The sequence below is a fragment of the Alexandromys fortis genome, unplaced genomic scaffold (genome assembly GCF_014885135.2).
Source record: "Alexandromys fortis isolate MF-2015 unplaced genomic scaffold, M_Fortis_MF-2015_v1.1 scaffold_54, whole genome shotgun sequence".
In the NCBI taxonomy this organism is placed as follows: Eukaryota; Metazoa; Chordata; class Mammalia; order Rodentia; family Cricetidae; genus Alexandromys; species Alexandromys fortis.
The window spans coordinates 6,782,724-6,799,235 of record NW_026067958.1 but is presented as its reverse complement, the minus strand read 5'-3'; the positions used below and the strand labels follow the sequence as shown (position 1 = coordinate 6,799,235).

The 16,512-nt window shown below is 44.3% G+C and overlaps 1 protein-coding gene across 12 annotated transcripts in view; it reads left to right on the top strand.

The window, feature by feature from the left end:
* The first annotated feature begins 10,622 nt into the window (after positions 1-10,622).
* Positions 10,623-16,512, top strand: part of Crem (cAMP responsive element modulator) — a 78,626-nt gene continuing 72,736 nt past the window's right edge. For all 12 annotated transcript variants that reach the window (XM_050152568.1, XM_050152566.1, XM_050152561.1 and 9 more), the window contains exon 1: positions 10,623-10,835. The gene's annotated coding sequence lies outside the window, so the exon portion shown is untranslated. The remainder of the gene's footprint in view (positions 10,836-16,512) is intronic.

Here is a 16,512-nt window from a genome sequence, read left to right as displayed (position 1 = left end):
GCTCAACCCCCTTTAGTCTGAAGGGGGCTCTCATAGCTGCCTGAATCTCCAGTTCCAGGAGCGTCAACACCCTCTTTGCCCTCTGAGGATACTCATGTACACACAAAAAAGAGGTAAGGCGGACAAGCCTGGTGGCACACAGCTTTAATCCCAGCACTCAGGAAGCAGAAACAGGTGAATTCCATGCTGGTCTGGTCAACAGAGTAATTTTTTGGCTTGATGGGGGTATGTATAATGGTTCACACCTGCAATTCTAGCACTCAGAAGGCTGAGACAGAATTGCTTGGGTTTGAGGCTAATCCAGGCTACAGTATGAGACCCTGTCTCAAAACAAGACAAACTAGAAGGCTTTGTTCCTACTTTTATACTTTTACTATTTATTACTAAAGTCATTGCTCCTTTAATTTTTAAATTATTATTATTATTATTGTGTGTGTATGTATTAATAGTAGTTGAGGTGAGAACTTTGGAGAATTGGTTCTTCCTTCCACCTTGTTGTGTAAACATTTCCTCCAAGACAAACTGTGGAGGGAAGCTACCTTGTACATATATATATATATGTATATATATATATATATATATAGTATGTATCTTACATTCTAAGAGGCTGTAACTTCTGCGGGACCTTACAGCCAAAGTTAACAATGCACGGTGAGGCCAGCTAAGACCTAAGACTGCAATCCCAGAGTGTACTCAGCCTGTTTGTTTAACCTGCCCTTAAGAGAACAACGTAACAATCAGCTTCACTACCTTGGATTTCCCATGTAATTAAGTTTTACAACTTCTGGGGTAATGCATAGCTGTAATCTTAAATTATTTACTTTCATGCCCCTGGACCCAGAGTAATCTATGTGTATATGTATGCTGTGATAATAAAGCTGGGAACAGGAAATGTATGCTGAAGTCAATCTTATAAAATGAACATCTGCCATGAATGTTGGGATGACATACAGGTATGGCTTCACAGTATCTGTCTGTTATTTGGGTCAGTTGGTGTCAATTGGAGTCTGTGACTTAATCACTTGTAAAACTCTGTTAAAGATTGCTATAAAGTATCCCTCATCCCTTCCCCATGTGATGCTTCCTATGCTGCTCAGTAAGTACAGAGCAAAGCCTTTGTTAGGGATGTGTGTGTGTGTGTATGCACGCGCGCGTGTGCGCACACACACACACACACACTAGTGGGAGTGGCTTAGCTGAATTTCTTGTGTATTTTCAGTCAAGGTACAAGGGCTTCTATCTCTTGTGTGGAGGAGAATCTGCTTCCAAATTCATTTGCTTCGCTGGTGGCAGCAAGTCTCCATTTCTCAGCAAATGCTGGCAGGAGACCTCACTCCATGCTGTCTATGTGAGCCTTACTACTTGGCTTCCTGGGTGCCCCACAACTTGTTAATCATCACATAGGTGTACATCATTTAAAGAATATCTATTTGGGGGCTGGAGAGATGGCTCAGTGGTTAAGAGCATTGCCTGCTCTTCCAAAGGTCCTGAGTTCAATTCCCGGCAACCACATGGTGGTTTATAACCATCTGTAATGAGGTCTGGTGCCCTCTTCTGGCCTGTAGACATATACACAGACAGAATATTGTATACATAATTTAAATTAATTAAAAAAAGAATAATTATTTCTAATTGGGTAGAATATTTTGATTGGTAGAATTTTACATTTGTTAACATTTGAACTTGCTTTTTTGTTCTTTCAGTACTTGGTGTTGAACTCAGTGCTTTGAGTGTGCTAGGCAGATGCTAATGTGCTCAGGTAGGCCTTGAACTTTTGCTATTCTTGTTTTAGTCTCTCCAGAAGCTGGAATTACAGGTGTGGGCCACCATACCTGGCCTCTAGCTTTTATTCATTAACTTATTACACCTTACTTTACATCAAACATATGTTATAGTATTACCCCATGCAATGTTCTAGCTCTCACATGCCATATGCTATGTGGATGCTAGGCACAGCAGGGTTCTGTGTTCAATGAATTTATATTCCAATAAAAGGAGACAAATGAAAATCAGGTAACTGGAAAATACCATCTAACCTACTGATGAATATTGTAATGAAAAGAGTTGGGGAATGTGGACCCCCACCCCTGCCTGCTGTAGTAAACAACTTGTTTTGTAGCTGCTCTGAGCATGAGACCTTCAGGAGTTCCTGATGGCAGGGGAGTGGTTTCTGATGGGCTTGCAGCTCAGAGTTAAGGCATGGCCATTAGTCAAGAAGACCCTATATAAGCTGCCCTGGAACACAGTAAAGGGAGCATTCTTGGAGCATTTTTGGCGTTCTTGTTTCCAGGATGACGTGTGTGTGTGTGTGTGTGTGTGTGTGTGTGTGTGTGTGTGTGTGTGTGTTTCAGTCTCCAGCCCCTTGCCCGACTCACAAACCATCCCGTAGTGCAGGCAGTACACTACAGGTGTAGTACACGTAGCACAGACGTTACCGGATCACAGTACACGTACTAGTACAGACGGTACAAAAAGTAACCATAGTAGCAGATGAATGTGACTCTGCTGCAGGAGAGAGGTCATTGGAAATGCTTCTCTGGGGACATTATGTGGAGATCAAGAAACCAGGCATGGCAGGATCTTCAGAACAGTATATTCATGTGTGGGCAGAGCAGGTGACAAACACCTGGAAAAGAAATGCGTGCTGAGGCCTGTGGAGTGGAACGGAATTGAGTATGACTACAGAATACTGGGCGAAAGCAAAGGGGCATTGCAGAACAGAACTGAAAAGGAAGACAGAGGCCTTTAGCTTGTCTGTTTTTATCAAAGACTAACCTTGCTATGTTCTCCAGGCAATTTTTAAATTCCAGAGAACATGCGTGATGGTTAATTTTTATAGCCAATGCCACCATCACGGATCACTAGAATGAAGGTTTGGGAACACAGTGGAAGGCAGCAGTATGAGCACCCTCTAGGAGAGGTGACTGACCCCATCGCGGAGGGCTCAGCACTGAAAGCAGAGGACAAGGTAAGAGCTGCCTTCTGTGATCCCAGAGTCCCCAGGGAAACACTGCCAGGACTGCCAGTCCTTGCCAGAGTGTGAGTCTAACAGGCAAGATCTAACAAGAAGATAGGAGGAACCCAAGTGTCCCTGGTCACCAAGTGCCAGCAGAACGCTGGCGAGTCAAGATGTTCAATGTATCAAGTCTGGGAAGACGTGATCAGAATCAAGGTTTCTAAGAACCGGATCATACTGTTTCACAGGTGTTATGTATCAGCATCAGCGGACTCAGTCCCAGAATCCCTCAGATCCCTTCTGGGTTGAATACATTTTAAAGTGGACCTTAGGGGAGGGTTGAATAGGGGAGGGGAGAGGCAGGGAGGGGAGCAGAGAAAAATGTAGAGCTCAATAAAAATCAATTTTAAAAAGCCCTTAAAAAACAAAACAAACAAACAAAAAAAGAGATGCTTCCTGAAAAGCACCCTGGAATTCACAGAGCTCGGTTGCAGAGTAACCCTAATTATCACAGTTTCCTAATCTACATGTGGTGTTAAAGGTCTGACTTGAGGAGACACTTTTATCTCACTTTTTTTTTAAAAAAAAATTATTTATTTATTATTTATACAGTAGTCTGTCTGCTTGTATGCCTGCAGGCCAGAAGAGGGCACCAGACCCCATTACCGATGGTTTTGAGCCACCATGTGGTTTCTGGGAATTGAACTCAGGATCTTTGGAAGAGCAGGCAGTGCTCTTAACTGGTGAGCCATCTCTCCAGCCCCACTTTTATCTCACTTTATTTTTCCTCCTGGTCCAATTTTCTCCAGAGGTTCCCAGTTTTTGGACCTCAAGAAGGGCTCACAGATCAAATTTATACTCTTTTTTTCTTGTGTCCTCCCAGCTGTAAAAACCAGCATGCCAACACCCCCATCTCATCCTGTTTTAAAATGTCTTTCCTGACAAATCTGAAGTCAGTGCGGAGGATAGCATCTGTGTGTTTTATTCTTCATTGTGATTTTTTTCCCTTTCAGGGCCAAGTTGTCTCTGGGAGGACAGCTGAACCCAGCTGCATGTCTTCCCACCCACAGCAAAGGCAGTATGACTCACACCAGTCTCCTACAGCCGTGTCCCATATGCGCGATCTCTCTTAGATGACTTGGGCTCACACCTGCTCTTCGAGGAGGCATGCCACTCCATTGCATTTGGAGACAGGCAGCTACATTGGCATTCTCCCAAAGGAGGCTCTATACTCGGACAGGTTGGCCTAGGGTCCATGCTTTACCAACCATCTAGGAAAGGGACAAACCCTCCCTGTGACACAGGGGGAAGTAGTCATCTGTGATCGCTTCCTGACTGCTCTACCCTCAAACAGATCAGCTTCCGTTGCATATCCTATCATCCACTGTATGGGCCATGCAAATGCATCTCCCTATAGCTTATCTTTGCTTCTGTCAGTCTTGGTTTGGGTACCAATTATGTTGCATGAGTTTTCCTGGGGAGATGAGCAAACATTTCTTCACTCCAGATAGGGCACTGATGGCAGACCAAAGAAATCATTTCACCCAGTGCTTGCTTGGTGAAGCAATGAGTTTATTTGAGCTATTTACAAGACTACATGTGAGGGGTTACTTACAGGAGAATGGGCGAGTCAAAGGCAGCTGCCCACCCCAGCATCTGTGATACTCTGAAAGCTGTATCCTTGGAGCTCCCTGCACAATCTACAGGTAAATCCACTGAATTCTCCTCCAGGCCCATCCTGAAATTGCTTACCATTTATAGAACCTTGAGGAGGAATTCCATGAGTCTTATAATTTGGTGAGCTTCCTGAATCTTGTAAGATTTATGTGTGTCAATCTCAAGAGCCTCCATCCTCTCTCTTCCCTCAGGAGGACATGTTTCAACCATAAGAAGATAGCCAGCCATACAACACTTTCATATGAAACAATTAGGAAAAAATATATAGGACAGTGTATTAGTCAGGGTTCTCTAGAGTAACAAAACTCAGAGAATAACCCCCTACAACACACACACACACACACACACACACACACACACACACGATTTATCATAATGGCGTATAGGTTATAGTCCAGCTAATGCAACAATGGCTGCCTATGAATGGAACATCCGAGGATCCAGGCTGGATGTTTTTTAGTTTACTCCTGTTTTTAGTATACTCTGCAATCCAGTAGGGTCTAATGCCAGAGAAGGAATGAATGTGGTCGCAAGGGTGAGAGCAAGCAGGCAAAGAGAGAGAGCTTCCTTCTTCCATGTACATTATATAGGCTGCTAACAAAAGGTGTGGTCCAGATTAGAGGTGGATCTTCCCACACAAACTATCTAGATTAAAGGTGTATCTTCCCACATCGAAGATCTGGATCAGAGGTGAGTCTTCCCACTTCAAATGATCTAACGAAGAAGAAAATACCTCAGGGTTGTGCTCAGTCATTTGGTTTTTAGTAAGTTCCAGATGTAGTCAAGTTGACAGCCAAGATGGAAAGTCAAAGCTGGACTATGGTGGGGCGTGGTGGTGAGTTTAATGCAAACAAGAGAGGGAGCAAGAGAAAGGGGTGGAGGGGAAGAAAGAGACACTTCCATGTTTTCTCTCATATGTGCAACCTATGTGTGTGTGTACATGTGTGTGTGCGTGTGTGTGTGCGCGTGTGTGTGCAAGAGAGAAAGACACGTGTGTAAGGTAGGAAGAAGAATGAAAGGACGGAGACCAGCAAGATGGGCAAGGACGAGTGAAGGAGGTTGTGGGAGTGGTCAATGTGAATAAATCATAAGATATGTGAGTGTAAAATGTCATATGCCAACTACAAATTAAACATGTTTACATTTATTTACTGTGTATGTATGTGTACACATATGTGTGCTCATAAGCCAAGATGCATGTGTCAGAGACAACTGGTGGGAGTTGGTTCTCTTCTTCTACCATATGGATCGCAGAGATCAGACCCAGGTCAGCAGGTTTGGAGCAAGTGCCTTCACTGTGTGTGGGGGGCAGCCTCGACAAAATTACCTTTCTGCCAGAGTGGAGGCATGGGAATTTAGAAATTTAGTAAAGAATACAAAGATGCAAACAAAAATAATAAAATGCAGAAACACGTAGGATAGTATTGGTAGCCCCCCCCAACCCACCAAGCCTTGACCCCTCTCCAGAGGAGGGTCAAGACAGTCAGCTAAAATCTTTTTTTTTTTTTTTTTTCGAAACAGGGTTTCTCTGTGGTTTTGGAGCCTGTCCTGGAACTAGCTCTTGTAGACCGGGCTGGTCTCGAACTCAGCCAGCTAAAATCTTGACCACTCCCCCAGTCTATTTAAACTGCTTTCCAGGAAAGTTCCCTGGTGGTCTCCCACCCCCTCCCCCCCAGAGCTCACCGAGAGCACAGGAATTCCATTATACCTGAATATATTTTAATTTGGCTTGTTGTGATTTGGCTTGATTGGGATTTTTACGTTGGCAGAGAGATCGCATTAGGGAAATTCCTAACAGGTTCCTTTGCCATCTCGCTGGCCCCAGCTTCTTCTCTAACAATGGTGGAGGTTTTCTGGCTCCCACTTTCACTGTCAATACACAGGGTCTGTGCAAAGAACCATTTAATGTCCATCACATGGTGTTCCTTGTTGTTGTGACAGGGTCTCTCTATGTCCTGTCACACTCTGCTGTCCTGGAACTCACTATGTGATCAGGCTCCCTGCCTCTGACTCCCAAATTCTAGGATTAAAGGTGTGCACACTACACCTAGCTATATGATCTTTTAATAGGGATACCTATGTTCTCCTTCTTGGAGGAAGTAGGGCTCAGTTTCATCTTCAGTGGGCCTCTTTTTATCAGTTCAGTTATTTTGTCTTAAAATAGGTTTAGCCCCTAAGTAACAAGGAGGGCTCAAGGGGTAACACAGGGATCTGCCTGGGAAGGAGAAATATAACAGATTTTCCCAGTGGACTGGGGAGTAGAGGGGGATAGGAATGGGATTGTTACAAAAAAACAAAAAAAAAAAAAACAAACAAAACCCTGAACCAACCAAATAAACAAATTAAAAAGAAATACTAATTCAACTGACATCATTCCAACATTTTTTTTTCATAGAACAAAATCAAAATTCTATTCTAATCCTACCTAGGGCTGCACCTCCCAGCAGAAGCCAGTCTGAGTTCACTGTTGTAGAATGTTACTTTTTTTTTTTAGATTTATTTATTTACTTATTATACAACATTCTGCCTCCATGTATACCTGCATGTCAGAAGAGGGCACCAGATCTCATTACAGATGGCTGTGAGCCACCATGTGGTTGCTGGGAATTGAACTACAGGACCTCTGGAAGAGCAGCCAGTGCTCTTAACCACCGAGCCATTTCTCCAGCCTCTAGAATGTTACTTTGATTACATAAAGGTGTGTTACTTTGTTTATGCTACATTTGGTTATGTTACATTTGTTTAATTACGTAAAGATGTGTTGAATTTGTTTTACTTTTCCTGCCTAAAGCAACTAATGGTCTAATAAAAAACTGAATGACCAATAGCTAGGCAGTAGAAGGATAGGTGGGGCTGGTGGGAAGAGAGAATGAGCTGGAAGAGGAAGCTAGGCTTGAGAAAATGAGAGAGAAGCAGATACCTCGGGTCAGCAGTCGCCGCCAGCCAAGAGAAGCAGGAAAGTAGGACATACAGAATCAAAGGTAAAAAGCCCCGAGGCAAAACATCTGTGAAGAGAAACAGGTTAATTTAAGTTATAAGAGCTAGTGGGACAAGCATAAGATAAGGCCAAGCATTCATAACTAATAATTAGTCCCCATGTCATGATTTGGGGGCTGGTTGATGTCCCAAACGAAAGCCTGCTACAGTTAATCTTCTTTGTGTGGGAAACTCAAAATCATCAGGCAGCTGAATTTGTTGTCAAGTAAAAACACACAGAAAGAGATCTGAATGTCAACCTTCATTCTATCCTTGATTTTAAATGAAGGCTTGGTGATGTAGCTTAGGGGTTGAGTAAACAGCTAGCTAGTGTAAGACCCAAGCTTTTATCTCCAACCATGGAACTGCTTTAAAAAAATACCTTAATGACTGCAAACAACTTTAGTGTTTGGTTTTAGTTTTGGCTGCAGGCAGTCTGTGAGCTATAATTCCCTGCCTCAGCTCCTCCTGGCTGGGGTGGTAGAAGAGAGCCACCACATCTACCTTAACATAAGAGCAGCCATTAGCCAAGTGCTATTTAGCTGCCTTAAAGGTAATACAATTCTAACAAGGAGACACACCCAATTAGTGTGAAAATAAAGGCTGTAAGGGTTGGAAAATGTAAAGCGAATGAGTCGACAAGTGGTTCAGGGCTATAGTGCTACAGAGAAATTATCTTACAGCTTTAAACTGATCTGCACCCTTTTTTTTTTGTTGTTTGTTTGTTTTTCAAGAGAGGGTTTCTCTGTAGCTTTGGAGCCTGTCCTGGAACTAGCTCTCGTAGACCAGGCTGGGCTCAAACTCACAGAGATCCGCCTGCCTTTGCCTCCTGAGTGCTGGAATTAAAGGCGTGCACCACCACCTGGCATAATTAGCTTTATAACCTACAAAATCCTAATCAGTCCACCAATCTCTGCAGATAAAGACTCCTTCCACGATTTTTTTCTTCACAGCCAAACACAGCTTCTCTATAGAAATTTTTGTTCAATATATATAGGTACAATAAATAATATGTATAAATAAAACATAATATATTCATAAGTCACCACCTTTGGCTGTTGAGAAGGTTCAGTGGGTAAAGGCTCCTGCCTCCAAGCCTGATTACCCAAATTTGATTCCTGAGCCCACATGGTGGAAGGAAGAGAGCTGACTCCACATACATATACATACATGTCACAAAATAGATAAATGCAATATTTTTATATTTACTTATTGTTTTTTGTGAGCCAGAGTTTCTTTGTGAAGCCCTAGCTTTCAATTGGAACTAGCCAGTTTGTAGCCTACACTGGCCTTGAACTCATAGGAATCTTCCTACCTCTGCCTCTGTGTGCTGGGTTTAAAAGCATGAACCATGGTACCCTGCAAGTGATCAGGTTTTATTCTGACTTTTTTGTATGCATTACAACTAGAATAATTCGGGTCACCCACAATTTGGTAAATAGCAGTCTTTTATTACTGTGTCTCCTCTAACTCAAGCCTTAGATATCAAACAACGATTTGGTTTTTGTTGTAGTTTTTTTTTGTTCTGTTGTTTTTGGTTTTTTGAGACAGTGTTTCTCAGTGCAGTCCTGGTTGTTCTGGAACTTGTTCTGTAGACCAGGTTGTCCTCAGAGAGCCGCCAGTCCCTGCCTCAAGTGCTGATTCTTGAGCTTGGCGACCTAGAGAAGTGCTGTGACTCCCAGTTACACCCCTGCTCTACAGTACTTTTTCTCACACAAAATATCCCTTTTGCACTTGCACTATCTTCTAGGCATTTCCTTCACTACGGCGCACCACGCCCGTCTGCGCTCCTTGCGCTACCTTACCGTTTGTGAACCAGGCAAGGGGCTGGAGAGTGAAACACACAGAGACTCCGGTCATCTTTGAAACAAGCTGAAACAAGTATTCACAGCTCCCAACACTTCACAGTAACTTTTCTTTTATTTATTTCTTTTTTTAAAAGATTTATTTATTATGTATTCAGTGTTCTGCCTGCATGTATCCCTGTAGGCCAGAAGAGGACACTAAATCTCATTACAGATGGTTGTGAACACACGTGGTTGCTGGGAATTGAACTCAGGACCTTTGGAAGAGCAGGGAAAGCTCTTAACCACTGAGCCATCTCTCCAGCCCCACAGCTACTTTTCTAGAGATTTTCTTGAAGGAGTGTTGGTTCAGTTTGTTTAGGATCTTATAGTGATTTAGTTTTAAGAAAGGCCCGGTCTTCAGAGAAGCAGACCCTCCAGGAGGGCATAGTGTAAGACGAGGGTTTAGAAAGGTACTAATTACAGGTGACTGCTTTACAGGCATTATGCAAAATCTCACGGTTCCAATCTGAATGAAACCGAAACTGCATTATAACAGGCTCTAAAAAAAAATCCTGCCTTTTACAAGACGTCTTTCTTTCTTCTGCCACACGTCTGCCTAAGATCTGTAGCTTTTTCTTTGAGACACTGCAGGGAACAAGTTCTCCCGGGAGACAGCAGGGTTAGAAATAAGAACCCCGTCCGAGTAGGCCCCAGGCCTAGCGGCGTGCCCCAGAACCATGGACACCGCCAAGGGGGGCGCTCTTGAGGCCGGGGAGTCCGGGAAGACATAGTTACGAGCACGCACCTCCGGCAGGGACGGAGCCCCCTACACTTGGGAGCTGAGGCTGGGGAATGGAGTCATCCTAGATAGCATTGAAGCCGTCGCGGAAGGAGTTGGAACATAAAGCACTTTAAGGCGCACGCGCAGAGGAGGTTGCTTCCGGTTTCTTACCCCCATCCCTTAGCCCCCTCTCAGAATTCTGCTCCACCGGGCTAACGCATCAGTAGCCCCGCCCCTAAGCGTTAACCCCGCCCACCAAGGCCCCGCCCCTCCCGCCCCCCGTTCTATTTAATTGTTGGGTTGTCAGCTCTGCAATCCCGCTGACGGCCAGCAGGGGGCAGAGTTCGAGCCTGCGACTTTTTTCCTCCTCCACCCGCTTCGGAGGCGGTGGGCGGGGAGGGGGGGGTGAAAGTGGGGGGGGGAGGAGAGGAGGGCGGGGCCAGAGGCCCCGAGGCCCCGAGGCCCCGTGCGGTCGGCCGCTCGCGCTACTCTCTGTTCGCGTCGGCGGAGAGGCCGCGACGATCGCATCAGAGCTGACGTGGGTGCGACGTGGGGCCGCCGTCGCCGGGTTGCCTGGGCGGCGGCCGTCGGGCTCTGCGTCCCCACCTCCTCCCGTCGTAATCAGTGACGAGCCCGCTACGTAAACCCTTCGCGGCGGGTAAGTGGCGCGCCAGCCTCGCATCACAGCCCGCGGCGGGCGGCGGCTCCTCGGGACGGGGCCTTCCGCCCGGCCCGGCCCTGCCCGGCCCTGCCCTGCCCGCATCGCCGCCCGCCCGCTCGCGGCTCGCCACGGAGAGCTCAGAAAGTCCCGAGCGGGCAGCCGGCCGTCCGCGCTTCACCTTGGTGCCGGCGGGAAAGCCGGGCGGCCGCTCGGGCTCCTCAGCGGCCCCGGCGCCGCCGTCACGCCTTCGCCCCAGTGTTGCGTACGCGGTGTAGATAGAGAAATAACGAACCCCACGTCTTCAAAAAGCGAGACGCGGAGTCACCACGATCGAGCCATTTGGTCCCCACACGCCACAGAGCCGGTGTGTCGGGGGAGGGGGAGCGGCACGGCGAGGCGCAGTTGGGGTCCCTTGGTCTCTGACGACTTGAATCCCCAGAGCCGCGGAGTAGGGGAGTTCTCCCCTCTTTCCGCGGCAGACGCTTACGGTGCCAACCCCCCACCCGGGAAAGCTGGTGTCTGCTCGCCGTCGCCCCAAAGTCGAGCTAGAGCCCCTTGGTCCTCGTGGTTTAGGTGACCTGCTTTTCTGCACGGTGTGAGGCGGGGCCGACCGGACTGCCTTCATCCAGCATCACATTAATTACAATAATAGTTTATGGTCGTATTTTCACCCCGGCCGCCTCGACTTTCTTTCTTGCAGTTTTTGGTAACAAGCTTGTTTCCCTTCGTAACATACCTGTTCTTTGAATTTCTGAACTTCAGACTCCTCAGATTGTTTTGTCCAATAAATGTGATTATTTATCCGAAGCCTTTTTTTGAGTGAGTGAGTGAGTGAGAGAGAGAGAGAGAGAGAGAGAGAGAGAGAGAGAGAGAGAGAAAGACTGAGAGACTGAGAGACTCAAGTAACTCAGATTCTTGAACTGGTTATGTAATGGATGACCTTGAACCTCTGACCCCCCCCAGGTCACCTCCTGAGTGTTGGGATTTACCATAGTGCCATAGTGTGTATGTTTAAACCAAACAAAACTTTGGAAAGAGGTTTTAATTCTTCACATGTGAACTGTAATTGCCATTCTAAACACTGAAATGACACGAGCTATTTTGATGAAACTGTAAATAGATCAGTGTAACTAGTTTTCCCAAGTGACAGTGCTTCATGTGTAATTTTGGAAGTGTGAAATTGTAGTCACAGTGTATCTGTTTGTAAGATGTGAATAAATTTTTAAATGTATAAACATAGAGGAACTTTTAGTCTTTTTACTTTTACATTGTGCCCAAAAGTTAATGAAATTTCCCTATACTGAAAATTTAACATCCTCTATCACCAAAGAGGATAGACTATATTCTGGTCTTTACAGGTAAATGACTGCATGCTCACCCAGTCTTGCTTAGAATATAGCATATTATCAAAAAATATTAAGATACATGGGCATCCTGACCAAATCTTTTCTAATATAAGCATTTCACATTTTCTTTCTCTTAATATCATCTGAATAAATATTGGGCCATAAAATTGAGTCAGGCTATTGCTGAAGGTAGGCAGTCTGCTGGGATGCTTAGAATTGCCCTGTCCCATTTAGATAGACTTCTTTAAATAATTTTAAAAAAATGATTTTTAAGGTGTGTGTGTGTGTGAGAGAGAGAGAGAGAGAGCGGACACATATGCTGCTACGTATATTTGGATGCTCTCTGAGGTCAGAAAAGTGTGTGTGTGATCCCTTGGAGCTGCCTGGTTTGGGAGCTTGGCACCTGAACTCAGGTCCTCTGGAGGAATAGGAAGGGTTGTTAATAGCCGAGCCAGCTCTCCAGTCTTTCTTTCTGTTTCTGTTTCTTTTCTTTTCTTTTTTTTTTTTTTTTTTAAGTTTTTCGAGACACGGTTTCTCTGTACCTTTGGAGCCTGTCCTGGCACTAGCTCTTGTCGACCAGGTTGGCCTCGAACTCACAGAGATCTGCCTGCCTCTGCCTCCTAAGTGCTGGGATTAAAGGCTTGCGCCACCACCGCCCGGCTTCAGTTTTCCAGTCTTTATGTAGACTCTAGAAATGAAACTGAACAGTGTGAACTCTTGCCGTTAGAGAGGCTGTATTTTTTTTTTTTTTTTTTTTTTTTTTGATTTTCGAGACAGGGTTTCTCTGTAGTTTTTGGTGCCTGTCCTGGAACTAGCTCTTGTAGACCAGGCTGGCCTCGAACTCACAGAGATCCTCCTGCCTCTGCCTCCGGAGTGCTGGGATTAAAGGCGTGCGCCACCACCGCCCTGCGAGAGGCTGTAATTTTTACAACAGTGTTAGAACTATTGGTTGAGAGGAAATAAACCTGAAAAATCTGAAATTTCAAAGTGTATTTTTACTTTATTGAACTGATGAGTTTCATATATGAAAACACTTTTTGTTGTTTGTTTTGAGACAGGATCTCACTGTGTGTGTCCCAGGATGTCCTTGAACTTGTCATTCTGCCTCAGCTTCCCCAAGTGCTGGAATTATACCTGTGTGCCACCAGACTTGACCAAAAACCAGCTTTGAAAAGACATAAGGACATTGGATGTGGTTTCAAAATTATCAATTCAGGAACTTAAACACAGAGATGTTAGGAAAAATGTCTCACCTGTAACACAATGGGCATCAATAATTTCCTTCACTTTAGTGCTGTAACACTGTCTAGTGTTGGAGAGCCACAGAGGAAATACATGAAGGTTTTTGTTTTGTTTTTTGAGACAGGGTTTCCCTGTATAGCTCTGGCTGTTCTGGAACTCACTTTTGGCCAGGCTGGCCTTGAACTCAGAAGTCTGCTTGCTTCTGCAGCCTCACGAGTGCTGGGATTAAAGACACACGCCATCATCACCTGGCTACATGAAGTTTTTAAAATGTGCTTTTCCACCATAACTGTATAGTAATGAGTGTGATGTGTAAGACTGAAAGTTTTGTTTCCTAATACTGTAATAAGAGTACAAAGAAAATCACAGGTAATTTTAGCGGGGAGTTGTCTTTGTGGAGACCTTCTTCCCACGTAGAACCAGGTTGCTCTTCACCTTGGGATCCTCTTGCAGCTCAGAATAGAATAGTGTCTCAATTTATTTCTCTTTGATGGCGCAGTTTTATTTTGCTTGAAAATGTTGTCTTGGTTATTTTTCTATTGCCATGACAAAATACCATGACCAAGACATGTTTATAAAAGAAAGCATTTAATTGGGCTCCTGGTTCCAGAAGCTTAGAGCCCATGACCATCATGATGGGGAGCATGGCAGCAGGCAGACAGACATGGTGCTGCGGTGGTAGCTGAGTACCTGGATCTGCTCCACAAGCGTTAGGCAGAGAGAGCTAACTGGTAATGGTGTGGGTTTTGAAACCTCAAAGCTCACACCAGTGACACACCTGGTCCAACAAAGCCACACCTCCTAATCCAGTGGTTTCAACCTGTGGGTCACGACCCTCTCACAGGTATCCTGCATATCAGATAGTTATGATTCAGAATAGTAGCAAACTTGATTATGAAGTAGTAGTGAAAATAATTTTATGGTTCACTACAACATGAGGAACTGTATTAAAGGATCACAGCATTAGGAAGGTTGAGAGCCACTGTCCTAATCCTTCCCAAATAGTTCTACCAAGCACAGACCAAGCATTCAAATATTAGAGCCTTTGGAGGCCTTTCTCATCAGACCACCATGAATGTTTTCAGAGAATCCTTTTTCATCAATGATGAGTAACAATTATCAAACCTAGGCTTTGCATTTGCTAGGCAAATACTCTACCACTAAGCTACAGGCTCATCTTAATTTGGTAGGATGAAAGCCTCCAGGTTTGGAAGTAGGACGACTTTATCATGTATAAAGAAAGACACATCCAGAGGCTCTGGATGCTCTTATTTTTTATGATTGTGTGTGTGTTGCAGAGGCCAGAGCAAGACACAGAGTGTTGTTTATTGCTTTTTGCTGTATTTCCTTGAGACTCTCGTTGACCTGGAAGCTTTCCATTGAGCCAGGCTGGGTGGCTTGGCCAGAGAGCTCTTGGGATAACTATCTCTGGGGTTAATGGCATGCACAGTCATGCTTAACTCTTTAGGTGAGTGCTAGGAATTTGAGCTCAGGTCCCCAAATCTTCATTCTTACAGAACAAGCATTCTTGCTCTTTGAGCTATCTTTATAGCCTAGAATGCTTTATTTTTATTTGTTTATTTTGAGGCAAAAGTCTCCTGTTACCCAGGCTAGACTCAAACTTCCTGTGTAGCTGAGGGTGGCCTTGAACTAACAGTCTTCTTGCTTCTACATCTCAGGTGCTGGGCAGATGTTGTATTTGTGAAATTGCCAAAGCAATTACATTTGGTTAGTCATGTTACTTAAAGACGTTTTAAAAAAGATTTTTATTTTACACGTGTGTTTTGCATGCATGTATGTCTGTGTAGCACATGCATGCCTATTACTCACAAGGCCAGAAGAAGTTGTCTGATCCCCTGAAACTGAGTTACAGATGCTTGTGAGCCACCCTATGAGTGCTGGGAATAGAACCCAAGTTTTGCAAGAACAACAAGTGCTTTTAATTACTGAGTCATCTCTCCAGCCCCTTAGGTATTCTGTTCAGATACTCAAGCCAGAATCAAGTTAGGTAAGTATAATAACTGTTTAAATTCTTCTCTCTAAATAATGGCTAATTCGAGTATCAATTTTCTCATATTCGTGTCTTTATAAATTGTATGTGTATGGGTGTCTTGTTTGCACACGCCTCCCCCCCGTGCCTGTGGTATGTGGTATAGAGCAGTGGAAAACGCCAGGTGTTCTTACCACTCCGCACAGTCTCACAGACATAGTTTTTTCGTTATGCTAATTATAGCTTTAGTTTTGAATTCTTTTTCTTTTTTTCTTTCAACAATTTCTTGCAAAAACTGAGCAGTGCAAGATTTAAAGATTTTACTGTTGGTATTTAAAAAGGAATAAAACCCTAAAACTTTGATTGTTATATACATGTCTTATGTAGTACTTTTATTTTTAAAATAATGCCCCCACAATGTGTTGTATTTATCTCTAACTATAGTATACAGCCCAAAGCAAAATTTTTTTTTAAAATTAATTTATTTATTAAAGATTTCTGTCTCTTCCCCACCGCCGCCTCCCCTTTCCCTCCCCCTCCCCCCAAAGCAAAAATTTAAAAGTCATTATTAATTATGTGTTTGTATCTTCGTGTTGGTATATGAATGTAAATGCAGGTGCCAAAAGCGGCCAGAGCTGTTAGAGTCAGACCTCCCATAGCTGGAGGAATTACACATGGTTGTGAGCCACTTCTTCATTTTGAACCTGTGCCCTCTGGAAGAACAGCAAGTGCTCAGAACAGTTGAGCTATCTCTCTAGCCCCCCCCCCCATACACACACACACACACACACACACACTTAGGTAAAAGCCACTTTCAAAACATGTAGCTTAGTTTTCAGAGGTGTAGCTTTCTTTTTAAATGATTTTATCATCTAAAATACTGTTTAACACAGTTCTAAAACTTCAGCACATGTGTCTAGCATAGTGAGGTCTGATAATAATCACATTTACTAATTAAACAGATACTGCTGCCAAGCCTTTGGGTGGCTAGAGAACTGCAGCTGTAGGTTTCATAGGAGTGGAGGTCATCGGCCAATTGGCATTTGGCCTCCGCCTTCTGAGTGCTGGGTTATGTGCTTTGTTAGAAAATTCTTTA